Source organism: Pseudophryne corroboree, chromosome 2, assembly GCF_028390025.1.
Source record: "Pseudophryne corroboree isolate aPseCor3 chromosome 2, aPseCor3.hap2, whole genome shotgun sequence".
Classification (NCBI taxonomy): Eukaryota; Metazoa; Chordata; class Amphibia; order Anura; family Myobatrachidae; genus Pseudophryne; species Pseudophryne corroboree.
The window spans coordinates 851833650-851844792 of NC_086445.1; the positions used below are offsets into that span (position 1 = coordinate 851833650).

Here is an 11143-nt window from a genome sequence, read left to right on the forward strand (position 1 = left end):
TTAGGTATTTCCTCCTAAGGAGTTATTCTCATAATAATACCGTTAATACACTTAGTTTGATTATTTGAAAATTATAAATCTATGCACTTTTGGTTAAGTAATCTCCATTCTAATATAGTAAATGGAGCACATATATATAGAGCACCAATCACATAGCAAGGGAAGTGATGTAATCACTTTTCCCTTTATAAAGGGTGGTTATCAGGTCCAATGCCTCATTATACAGAGACTTGGCTGTCAGCACTGCACCACTGGAGGGTAAGGTTTTGTTTTTGATTTTACAATAGTATATTATCAACTTTGAAAGTGGTCCCATTTATTAGTATACACTTTGTACCAACTATATGTATTTTATTGACTGGTTAACCACTAATCATTTATAAATTTAATTTTTTAAAGAGTATATGATATGCACTAATTATATATATTCACTATATAAATATGACAGATGTATTCATGAATATGAAACTAAGTTGTATGAGTTATACACTCACTTATATAATTTTTATAGTTAATAGATCTTCCCCTTACTAAGTGAAAGGAGTATTTGTTTTTCCATGGGGTGGGAACTCTTTGTACCATACTGGTACTTTAATAGATGGTCTAATTGATATCAACCCAATTAATTTACCAGGTCTACCACGTGTTCTAAATTGGTTAGACGTTATTCCCATTTGAATTGCCTTCACTCCTGAGTGTCAGGTTCAAGCTGCTGACCGACGAGGTATGTGCTATATTATAGAGATTTCTTTAATGATTGGCACTAATGAACTACACCCCCTGTGGGTAGCACTTTGAGTAATTTCTTTGAATTATTCGATCATAGATCAGTGATACCGTCCATAAAGGATGGGTTTCCCTAATAAACATATCATGTGGGTTCACTATACTGATGGTTAATACAATTAGTCCTGGGTTTTCCAAATATGAATAAATGGCTGGTTATAATCAGATCATTTAGTAGAGGATCGTTGTATAGTGGTAACATTGGTGTTTGTTATAGCCAATTCTGTGGCTTTGTTCTGTATCATATATAGAAACCACACGGGTTAGTCATGAGATCTGTTCATTAGTGATCAGACACAAATGATACCAGAATTTTTATAATTATGGGTGTCAAAATAAGATAGAGGTCTATTTATGAACTCGTAGGTGTTCTTATAATTAATACCCAATTAATCAATTTATTAGGTTCCTTATGCTTGCGAACCAGTTAGATTCTATACACATATGAATCTTCCCCATATTCGAATATCTGAATGTCAGACTCAAGCTGATGATATATGAGGTATGTGCCGTTCCCTTGGATTAATCCCAATCTCTGCCTAATTGAACAAAAAGTGTCCTTTAATTAATAAAGGTTATTAAATGTTTTTTAATTAGGTATGGTCCCCGCTGTATCAATCAAGTCCCATTGAAATATTAAAACGTTGTTCATACATCTTTGAATGACCTTTTATGTGCTGACAATATGTTCTGAAATGAAGAGGTATGTTTTTTTACAACCTGTGCTTTTTGGTTCTCTTTTTTCCTCTTTCTTCATGTTATTTATTCTGTTTTCCTCCTCATGTTGCTATGTCATGTTCTTTTGATACCAATATGTCATGTTATATGTGAGTGTAAGATGCTTATTGCTATGTATTTGTTTTGACTTATTATTCTACAATTGTAGATTTTACCCCTGATGAAGTCTTGGAACAAGATGAAACGCGTTGGGTTATTTATCTATCTATTATCTGATGTTACCTCCGAATCTACAATAAGGAGAAGGAGGAAATCGTAGTGATATATCTACGCTTTTTCCTCATCACTACAAACTGATTGTTCAAATTGTGCGACAAATGTAAATGTATCAACTCTGTATACTTATGAACATTTGTGTCGGGTTTATATGTTGTTTTAATAAATTTTTATGTTAGTATTTGTTATCTGATGTAATTTATCCGGAGAGTACTGTAAGGGTCCGTTTTTAGGTAGGGCGTTGATATAACTCCCTTGGCGCCATCTCCTCTATTTCGTTTCATATTTCCACATTTAGTTCCTCCTAACAGGGAACTTAGAGGATACAGGCAGCCATATAATTAATTAATTTTAGTGTTTTATTTGAAATAGCGCAGTGGGAGAGTAATTTTTGTCATATTTTGCATTTCTGTTAGCTACTCTCCATTTGCAGCTTAACAACATGCCGTTATTTAGTGACCGCAAAGGTAGAAGCTTAAAATGCAAAACAATTTTCTTAGAAGAAGGACAGGATATGGAGCAAATTGAGGAGGATGCAGATGAGTATTACCATCTACTCAATAAGATGGAGAAGTTGGCCACTAGAGAACTTAAAAGCTGGTACGACCTCATAACACTTGAAAAATATCTGGAAGTTGGACGTGTTCCAAGAGGTCTGAGGTTAAATAAAACTCCAATCATGGGATCTAACAATGAAGAGTTTAATAAAAATTGGAATAAAATATTGGATGATAGTGCGGCAAAATTAGTGGAACTTATTATATTAGAAAGAAAGAAAGAGTTGGACACTTTAGAGGTGGATCTCAATGAATTGGAGGTTATTTTGAATAAATTTAATGATGATGAGGATTTTAAGAGGGATGTTGTGGATCTTCAGCAGAAGTTGGACTCTCTTGAAAAAGAGATCATCACACGCAAACAAAAGAAGTTTGCGAGGGATAAATTAGATTATATAAATGGAAAGGTACATGATTGGAGTAGTAACGTCACTAATAAACCCTATCAAAGAGACTATCATGTCCAAGCTAGACGAAGAAAAGTCACTGAGGATTATGATAATGAAGTATTCAGACGTGAATATGTTCCTAACTACCGTAATAGACAAGGTGAAAATTACTATACGAGAAGAAATTCCTATCGATCACCTAGACGTAGATATGGGACGAAACCATTATACCAACACCATCAATCCCCTGTGGGTAAACGCCGAAGACCCTCATACAACAATGGATATGAATTTCGTAGGTCTGTATCCCCCAAAGGAAGGACTTTTTTAGGGGAGAAAAAGAGGGGAGATCTACCACATTTTCAAGAACGAGAACATCTACATACCAGGTTGGATTCCCCTCAGGGGGTGAAAAGGCTTCTACACCCAGGAGAAGAGGAACAAGGGGTGGAAGAAAGGTCGCCCATCAAAAAAAGAAGAGCGATCAACTTCCTACGAGAAATGCCCAGTCAAGCATCATCAACCTTACTGAAAAGAAATTATCAGTCCCACAGACATCAGTACTGAATAAAGGTCTAAAATTCGCTCCCAACCAACATGTGGACAAGTTCAACTTATATGTTGATCTCAATAAATATGTCCGTAATTTAACCTTGAAGAGACACTATTTGAAAAACCCAGTGCCGAAATTGGACTTTGAACCAAGAAAAAAACCGTTAGTAGCACCACCTTCCAGGTACTACCCGGTGGAATCTAGAGGTAACCATATAGACTTCTTCTTTGACTCAGTCAAAGAAGATTTTAGGAAACTAAAAATCAAGGATGACAGATTTTGTGATAACCTTACTCCACAAGAGAGACTCGCGGTTAAACAACTCAAGAATAATGACGAAATAATCATAAAAACTGCAGATAAAGGAGGGGCGGTGGTACTACAAGAGAAGTCGGCATATGTCAAAGAGGCTTTGAGTCAAATTAATGATACTAGGACCTATGAACAGCTTATAGGTGATCCTACCGAAAAGTTTGTAGAGGATCTTTACGATCTTCTACATGCTGCTAAAAACAGAGGTATCCTGTGTAAGGAAGAATTCGAATATCTGTACAATAAGAAACCGAGGATTCCAGTTTTTTACCATCTGCCTAAAGTGCACAAGGGCACGATCCCTCCCCCAGGAAGACCCATAGTGGCAGGGGTTGATTCCTTGACATCCTGTTTGTCACATTATCTGGATTTAAAACTCCAACCATATGTAAAAAAACAACTGTCCTACTTGAAAGACTCCACCGGTCTACTGAATTCACTCAGGGACCTCCAATGGCAATCCACATACCGGTGGGTCACGGTGGATGTACAGGCACTTTATACATCCATCCCCCACGATAAAGGATGTGAAGCAGTGAGTAAGATCCTGATTTTAGACCATAATGTCAGCAGAGAAGAGAGAGATTTCCTTGTGGATAGTATTAGGTTTGTCCTTAACCATAATTATTTTGAATTTCAAGAAAAATACTATCTACAGAAACAGGGTACGGCGATGGGTACCAAGTTCGCCCCTTCATATGCAAACATCTATATGGACTGTTGGGAAAATGAAATTCTGTATGTGGATGGAGATTTTAGATGTACTAACATCAAATTCTACAAACGATACATCGACGACTTGATCTTCATCTGGGATGGTGAGGTTGAAACCCTGACGAGTTTTATATCTGACATTCAAATGAATCATTATAACCTCAAGTTTACCTACAAACAACACCCTGTAGCCATTGACTACCTGGATGTTCTTTTGAAAATTGAAGAAGATGGCTCTTTAAGTACTAAAACCTTTTTCAAGAAAACTGATGCCAATAGTTTCATTCCTTCCGACAGCTGCCACCTTTCCCGGTGGAAAACCGCGGTACCATATTCCCAATTTATACGGATTAGGAAAAACTGCAGCAGTATGGATGCATATTGGGAACAGTCATCATCATTAGTTCTTCAGTTCATAGATAGGGGTTACAGTGAAAAGACTCTACGAATAGACCAAGCCCGTGCTTCCGAAATTGACAGGAACAGCCTCTTTATGACGAGAGATCGTATACAGGATCGACACCGGGGAGAGAGACCTTTTGTAACACAGTTCAATCAAGAAAACAGAACTATCAAACGTATTATGAATAAACACTGGCACCTTTTACTTAAAGATCCAGTTTTAGGGCCTCATCTACCCAGTAGACCAAGTATTGTCTTTAGGAGATCTAAGAACCTTAAAAGTATCCTTGCTCCTAGTCAATTACAGACAGAACATCGGAAAAAAGATGATAATTCCAACCAACACCCACTCATGAAGAGAGCAGGGCTGTTTCCCTGCAATAAGTGCAATTGTTGCCGCTTCATCGATAAAAAGAGTTTCTGCTGGAAAGATGAGACTAAAAGGGTTTTTAGACTAAAGTCCATTGTTACGTGCAATACCAATTACGTCATCTATAAGATAGATTGCAGTTGCAAACTCTCTTATATTGGTAAAACAAAGAGGTGTCTCAAAATTAGAATACAGGAACACTTACGAAACATCAAGAATAAGGTCCAGAATCATAGCCTCCCCAGGCACTTCCAGGAAAAACATAGGTCCGAAATTCAGGGCTTAACATTTAATGTGGTGGAACATGTACCCGAAGATAAGAGGGGAGGAGATAGGGACCTCCAGCTTGCTCGAAGGGAATCTTTCTGGATTTATACTTTAAATACGCTTATACCGAAAGGGTTGAATGAGAATATCGATATGATAGCATTCCTTTGATGTAGATAAAGTGTATCTAGTGTGTAGAGATGGAGATATTGTCAGAGTAGTTAATGGCCAGTACTGAATTTTCATACTAATGTAACGTAGTTTCATTATATATCATGTGCACGTAGAGGAATTGAATGTCAGATCTTTAAAAATCATAAGATTTCCCCGGTGTATTTATCATGGTTATTAAATTTTACCACTTGACATACAGACGTGTACAAGTGGGGCCATTTTCAAGTTCATAACTCTTCATCTCATTCATTTTTTTCATACATACATCACGTTTCCAGTATATATACACTCGTGTACATGTTTAACCATAAAGGACTTAATTTATTTTTATAAAGATCAGACATATCTGTTTATAACTTATTTTAACTTTTATTATATTTATTTATTTCTTTGTTTATTATTTATCATTTTTTCATTATTTCATCATTTCATCATTTCATCATTTCATCATTTTTTCATCAATATTCTTATTTTTAGGTTTATGTTTATTTCTATATATATATATATATAAAGTTCATCCCTGTGAAGGGAGATGCACTCTCCTAAAAGATCAAGAGTCCAGTCCAAACGTAATCGTCTTTATTATTCAAGTCTAGGGGCTCAGTATGTCAACGTTTCGATTCCATTAGAGAATCTTTGTCAAGACGAGCACAACAATGACATCCAGCATCATAAGTACACTAAAACAAAAATAGACAAAAAACTGTAAAAATCAAAAACATTGTAAAGAAAGAAAAAGGTGGAAGATGCCTCACGGGCCCAGATGTGGATGAGAGTACATCACCCCTGAAGTGCCAACCATTAATGCAACCACGTGATGAAAAAAGAAGGAATAGAATCCACATATAGATAATAAATATCACTCCACTGTGCCTACCACTGATAGACTGGGTTCCCCCATTAGAACAGGGAGGAGACCGTCTACTGCTACTGAAACAACGGGAAAGCTACTGGATCTCGACCCTTGATACGGTCGCCCCACGTGGTCTAAATGAACAAAATGCCTTTAACATTTTTCTATAGATCTGTCACTAGGGAATGTGAATCTGCTGTCCTTCATTGAACAGTTAGACATGCTCTATTAATTACTGAGCCTGCGTGTATATATGAGTGGTTGTGTTGGTGTGTGTATATATATGTGTATATGTTTTATGCATGCACACATGTATATATATATATACATATATATATATATATATTTAAAAAATTCTGTACACCATATATTATTGTTATTGTTTGTTATATCTATAACATTGGGATATATTCTCTAAAATATGGGTTTCCTAATTTGTTTGGTCATAACAATAATATTCTTGTTTTATATGACTGTTTAAATATTTGCTTTTAAAGATCTGATGGTTTATTATGGGCACATTATTGTATGCACAGATGGCTCAGTCAATGAATTTAAATTCATAGGTAAATATCTGTATATATTAATTTTTATATCTATTGTTTTGTGAATATATTTATTTTTTCACACATCTTTATATATATATTTTTTTTGGTTTAATATGATGTGCCCGCCCAGGTGTTTCACGGGCCCTCTGTGGATGATGTGCACTTTACACTGACTAAGGTTGTGAGCAGCGGACACTGGTGAGACGCATGCATTTCCGCCAGCTCGTTGGTGGAACGCATGTATCCTCCTCCTGTGTGTCCTGCCTTTGAGAGATAGTGACGCCACGCGCGGCCGGCGGAAGTTCTAGGTGACACGCACGAGACTTCCGGTAGTTATAGGTGGAACGCACGCCGCGTTTGGAGTGTTTCTGTACACATGTGCATTTGTGTACTGCATCTAAATATTGGCGGTAAGGTTGTCTTTGGCTATAGATGCAGTGCTTAGTATATTGAGCTATATGTAGCAGTTTGGACTGTTTTTGATTTGTGCGCACTGTGACATCACTTCCTGTCTGGGCACTATAAATGTAGCCCAGGATCGTGTCCCTGTATGCAGCCCGTGTTCTGATGCCTTGATGTCTGCTTGCTGACTATGTTTGACTATTTTTGACTCTAGTAAGTAATCTTGGACATTTTCATTCACCCCTTGGGGTTCATTTGGAGTGATGTAGTTAATGATTCATATATGTGTATCAATAGGTTTGGATGTGTGGACATCCTCCCTTATGGAACTTACTGGCCTGTACATTTGTCGTGAGTACCTAATTATGTGATATTGCTATATAGGTCCCATGTCATTTCACTGTTTGAGTATAAATACCTATACATTTTTTAGGATTATGTGATCCCCCTACCATTGCTGTGGGCTATGAATTACCCCCTATGAGTGAGTTACCCTCTTTATCCACATTTGTGGTTATTATGGCTGGTGTCAGTCCTACTTGGTTCACCTTTCTCAGTGGTAGGCACAGTGGAGTGATATTTATTATCTATATGTGGATTCTATTCCTTCTTTTTTCATCACGTGGTTGCATTAATGGTTGGCACTTCAGGGGTGATGTACTCTCATCCACATCTGGGCCCGTGAGGCATCTTCCACCTTTTTCTTTCTTTACAATGTTTTTGATTTTTACAGTTTTTTGTCTATTTTTGTTTTAGTGTACTTATGATGCTGGATGTCATTGTTGTGCTCGTCTTGACAAAGATTCTCTAATGGAATCGAAACGTTGACATACTGAGCCCCTAGACTTGAATAATAAAGACGATTACGTTTGGACTGGACTCTTGATCTTTTAGGAGAGTGCATCTCCCTTCACAGGGATGAACTTTATATTTGTGGACTCATTCATTTCAATGTATTTCCACTGGATGCACCCCGCTGTTGTCACTTATTAGATGTGAGTGCGGGTATACTTGTATATATATATATATATATATATATATATAATTATTATTTTTTTATTATTAATATTTTTTTTTTATTTTTTTTTGTTTATTATTATTTTATTATTTTATTATTATTATTATTTTATTTATGTATTTTTATTATATATTTTTTTTTTTTATAAATATTTTTATTATTATTTTATTTTATTTTTATTTATTTTTTTTTTTATTTTTTTTTTTTTTTTTATTTAATTTTTTTTTTATTTAATTTTTTTTTTTTTTTTAATTATTATTTATTTTTTTTTATTTTTTTTTATTATTATTTATTTTTATTATTATTATTTATTTATTTTTATTTTTATTTCCGTTTTTTATTTTTACTTTTATTTTTACATTTATTTTTATTTTTACTTTTATTTATTTTTATTTATTTATTTATTTTCTTTCTTTTATTTATTTATTTATTTATTTATTATAGCTCCAGCATCATGCAATACGATCAAGGGGAATTACCCACAGGGGATCAGTCTAATATGCAGGACATGAAACTGAGTTAAATGAGATGGGGTGTGTCCAACATCATTCCTGGCATTTAGCCAGGTTTGGTTTCCCTAAATAGTAACCAGAGAGACAGTGAAAAGCATTATGGGTAATATTAATCAATTAGGTATTTCCTCCTAAGGAGTTATTCTCATAATAATACCGTTAATACACTTAGTTTGATTATTTGAAAATTATAAATCTATGCACTTTTGGTTAAGTAATCTCCATTCTAATATAGTAAATGGAGCACATATATATAGAGCACCAATCACATAGCAAGGGAAGTGATGTAATCACTTTTCCCTTTATAAAGGGTGGTTATCAGGTCCAATGCCTCATTATACAGAGACTTGGCTGTCAGCACTGCACCACTGGAGGGTAAGGTTTTGTTTTTGATTTTACAATAGTATATTATCAACTTTGAAAGTGGTCCCATTTATTAGTATACACTTTGTACCAACTATATGTATTTTATTGACTGGTTAACCACTAATCATTTATAAATTTAATTTTTTAAAGAGTATATGATATGCACTAATTATATATATTCACTATATAAATATGACAGATGTATTCATGAATATGAAACTAAGTTGTATGAGTTATACACTCACTTATATAATTTTTATAGTTAATAGATCTTCCCCTTACTAAGTGAAAGGAGTATTTGTTTCTCCATGGGGTGGGAACTCTTTGTACCATACTGGTACTTTAATAGATGGTCTAATTGATATCAACCCAATTAATTTACCAGGTCTACCACGTGTTCTAAATTGGTTAGACATTATTCCCATTTGAATTGCCTTCACTCCTGAGTCTCTGAGTGTCAGGTTCAAGCTGCTGACCGACGAGGTATGTGCTATATTATAGAGATTTCTTTAATGATTGGCACTAATGAACTACACCCCCTGTGGGTAGCACTTTGAGTAATTTCTTTGAATTATTCGATCATAGATCAGTGATACCGTCCATAAAGGATGGGTTTCCCTAATAAACATATCATGTGGGTTCACTATACTGATGGTTAATACAATTAGTCCTGGGTTTTCCAAATATGAATAAATGGCTGGTTATAATCAGATCATTTAGTAGAGGATCGTTGTATAGTGGTAACATTGGTGTTTGTTATAGCCAATTCTGTGGCTTTGTTCTGTATCATATATAGAAACCACACGGGTTAGTCATGAGATCTGTTCATTAGTGATCAGACATTAATGATACCAGAATTTTTATAATTATGGGTGTCAAAATAAGATAGAGGTCTATTTATGAACTCGTAGGTGTTCTTATAATTAATACCCAATTAATCAATTTATTAGGTTCCTTATGCTTGCGAACCAGTTAGATTCTATACACATATGAATCTTCCCCATATTCGAATATCTGAATGTCAGACTCAAGCTGATGATATATGAGGTATGTGCCGTTCCCTTGGATTAATCCCAATCTCTGCCTAATTGAACAAAAAGTGTCCTTTAATTAATAAAGGTTATTAAATGTTTTTTAATTAGGTATGGTCCCCGCTGTATCAATCAAGTCCCATTGAAATATTAAAACGTTGTTCATACATCTTTGAATGACCTTTTATGTGCTGACAATATGTTCTGAAATGAAGAGGTATGTTTTTTTACAACCTGTGCTTTTTGGTTCTCTTTTTTCCTCTTTCTTCATGTTATTTATTCTGTTTTCCTCCTCATGTTGCTATGTCATGTTCTTTTGATACCAATATGTCATGTTATATGTGAGTGTAAGATGCTTATTGCTATGTATTTGTTTTGACTTATTATTCTACAATTGTAGATTTTACCCCTGATGAAGTCTTGGAACAAGACGAAACGCGTTGGGTTATTTATCTATCTATTATCTGATGTTACCTCCGAATCTACAATAAGGAGAAGGAGGAAATCGTAGTGATATATCTACGCTTTTTCCTCATCACTACAAACTGATTGTTCAAATTGTGCGACAAATGTAAATGTATCAACTCTGTATACTTATGAACATTTGTGTCGGGTTTATATGTTGTTTTAATAAATTTTTATGTTAGTATTTGTTATCTGATGTAATTTATCCGGAGAGTACTGTAAGGGTCCGTTTTTAGGTAGGGCGTTGATATAACTCCCTTGGCGCCATCTCCTCTATTTCGTTTCATATTTCCACATTTAGTTCCTCCTAACAGGGAACTTAGAGATACAGGCAGCCATATAATTAATTAATTTTAGTGTTTTATTTGAAATAGCGCAGTGGGAGAGTAATTTTTGTCATATATATATATATATATATATATATATATACAAACAGAAAGTTCAACACTCACCATAGCATATTATAGTAT

General features: G+C 34.8%; 2 long non-coding RNA genes across 2 annotated transcripts; both read left to right on the forward strand.

The window, feature by feature from the left end:
* The first annotated feature begins 639 nt into the window (after positions 1-639).
* On the forward strand, positions 640-2119 carry LOC135051311 (uncharacterized). Its single transcript, XR_010242178.1, has 4 exons — positions 640-724; positions 1192-1288; positions 1384-1489; positions 1673-2119. It is a non-coding gene; the product is annotated as an uncharacterized LOC135051311 (long non-coding RNA).
* Positions 2120-9114: 6995 nt separating this feature from the next.
* On the forward strand, positions 9115-10816 carry LOC135051312 (uncharacterized). Its single transcript, XR_010242179.1, has 5 exons — positions 9115-9186; positions 9563-9660; positions 10128-10224; positions 10320-10425; positions 10609-10816. It is a non-coding gene; the product is annotated as an uncharacterized LOC135051312 (long non-coding RNA).
* Positions 10817-11143: the final 327 nt, after the last annotated feature.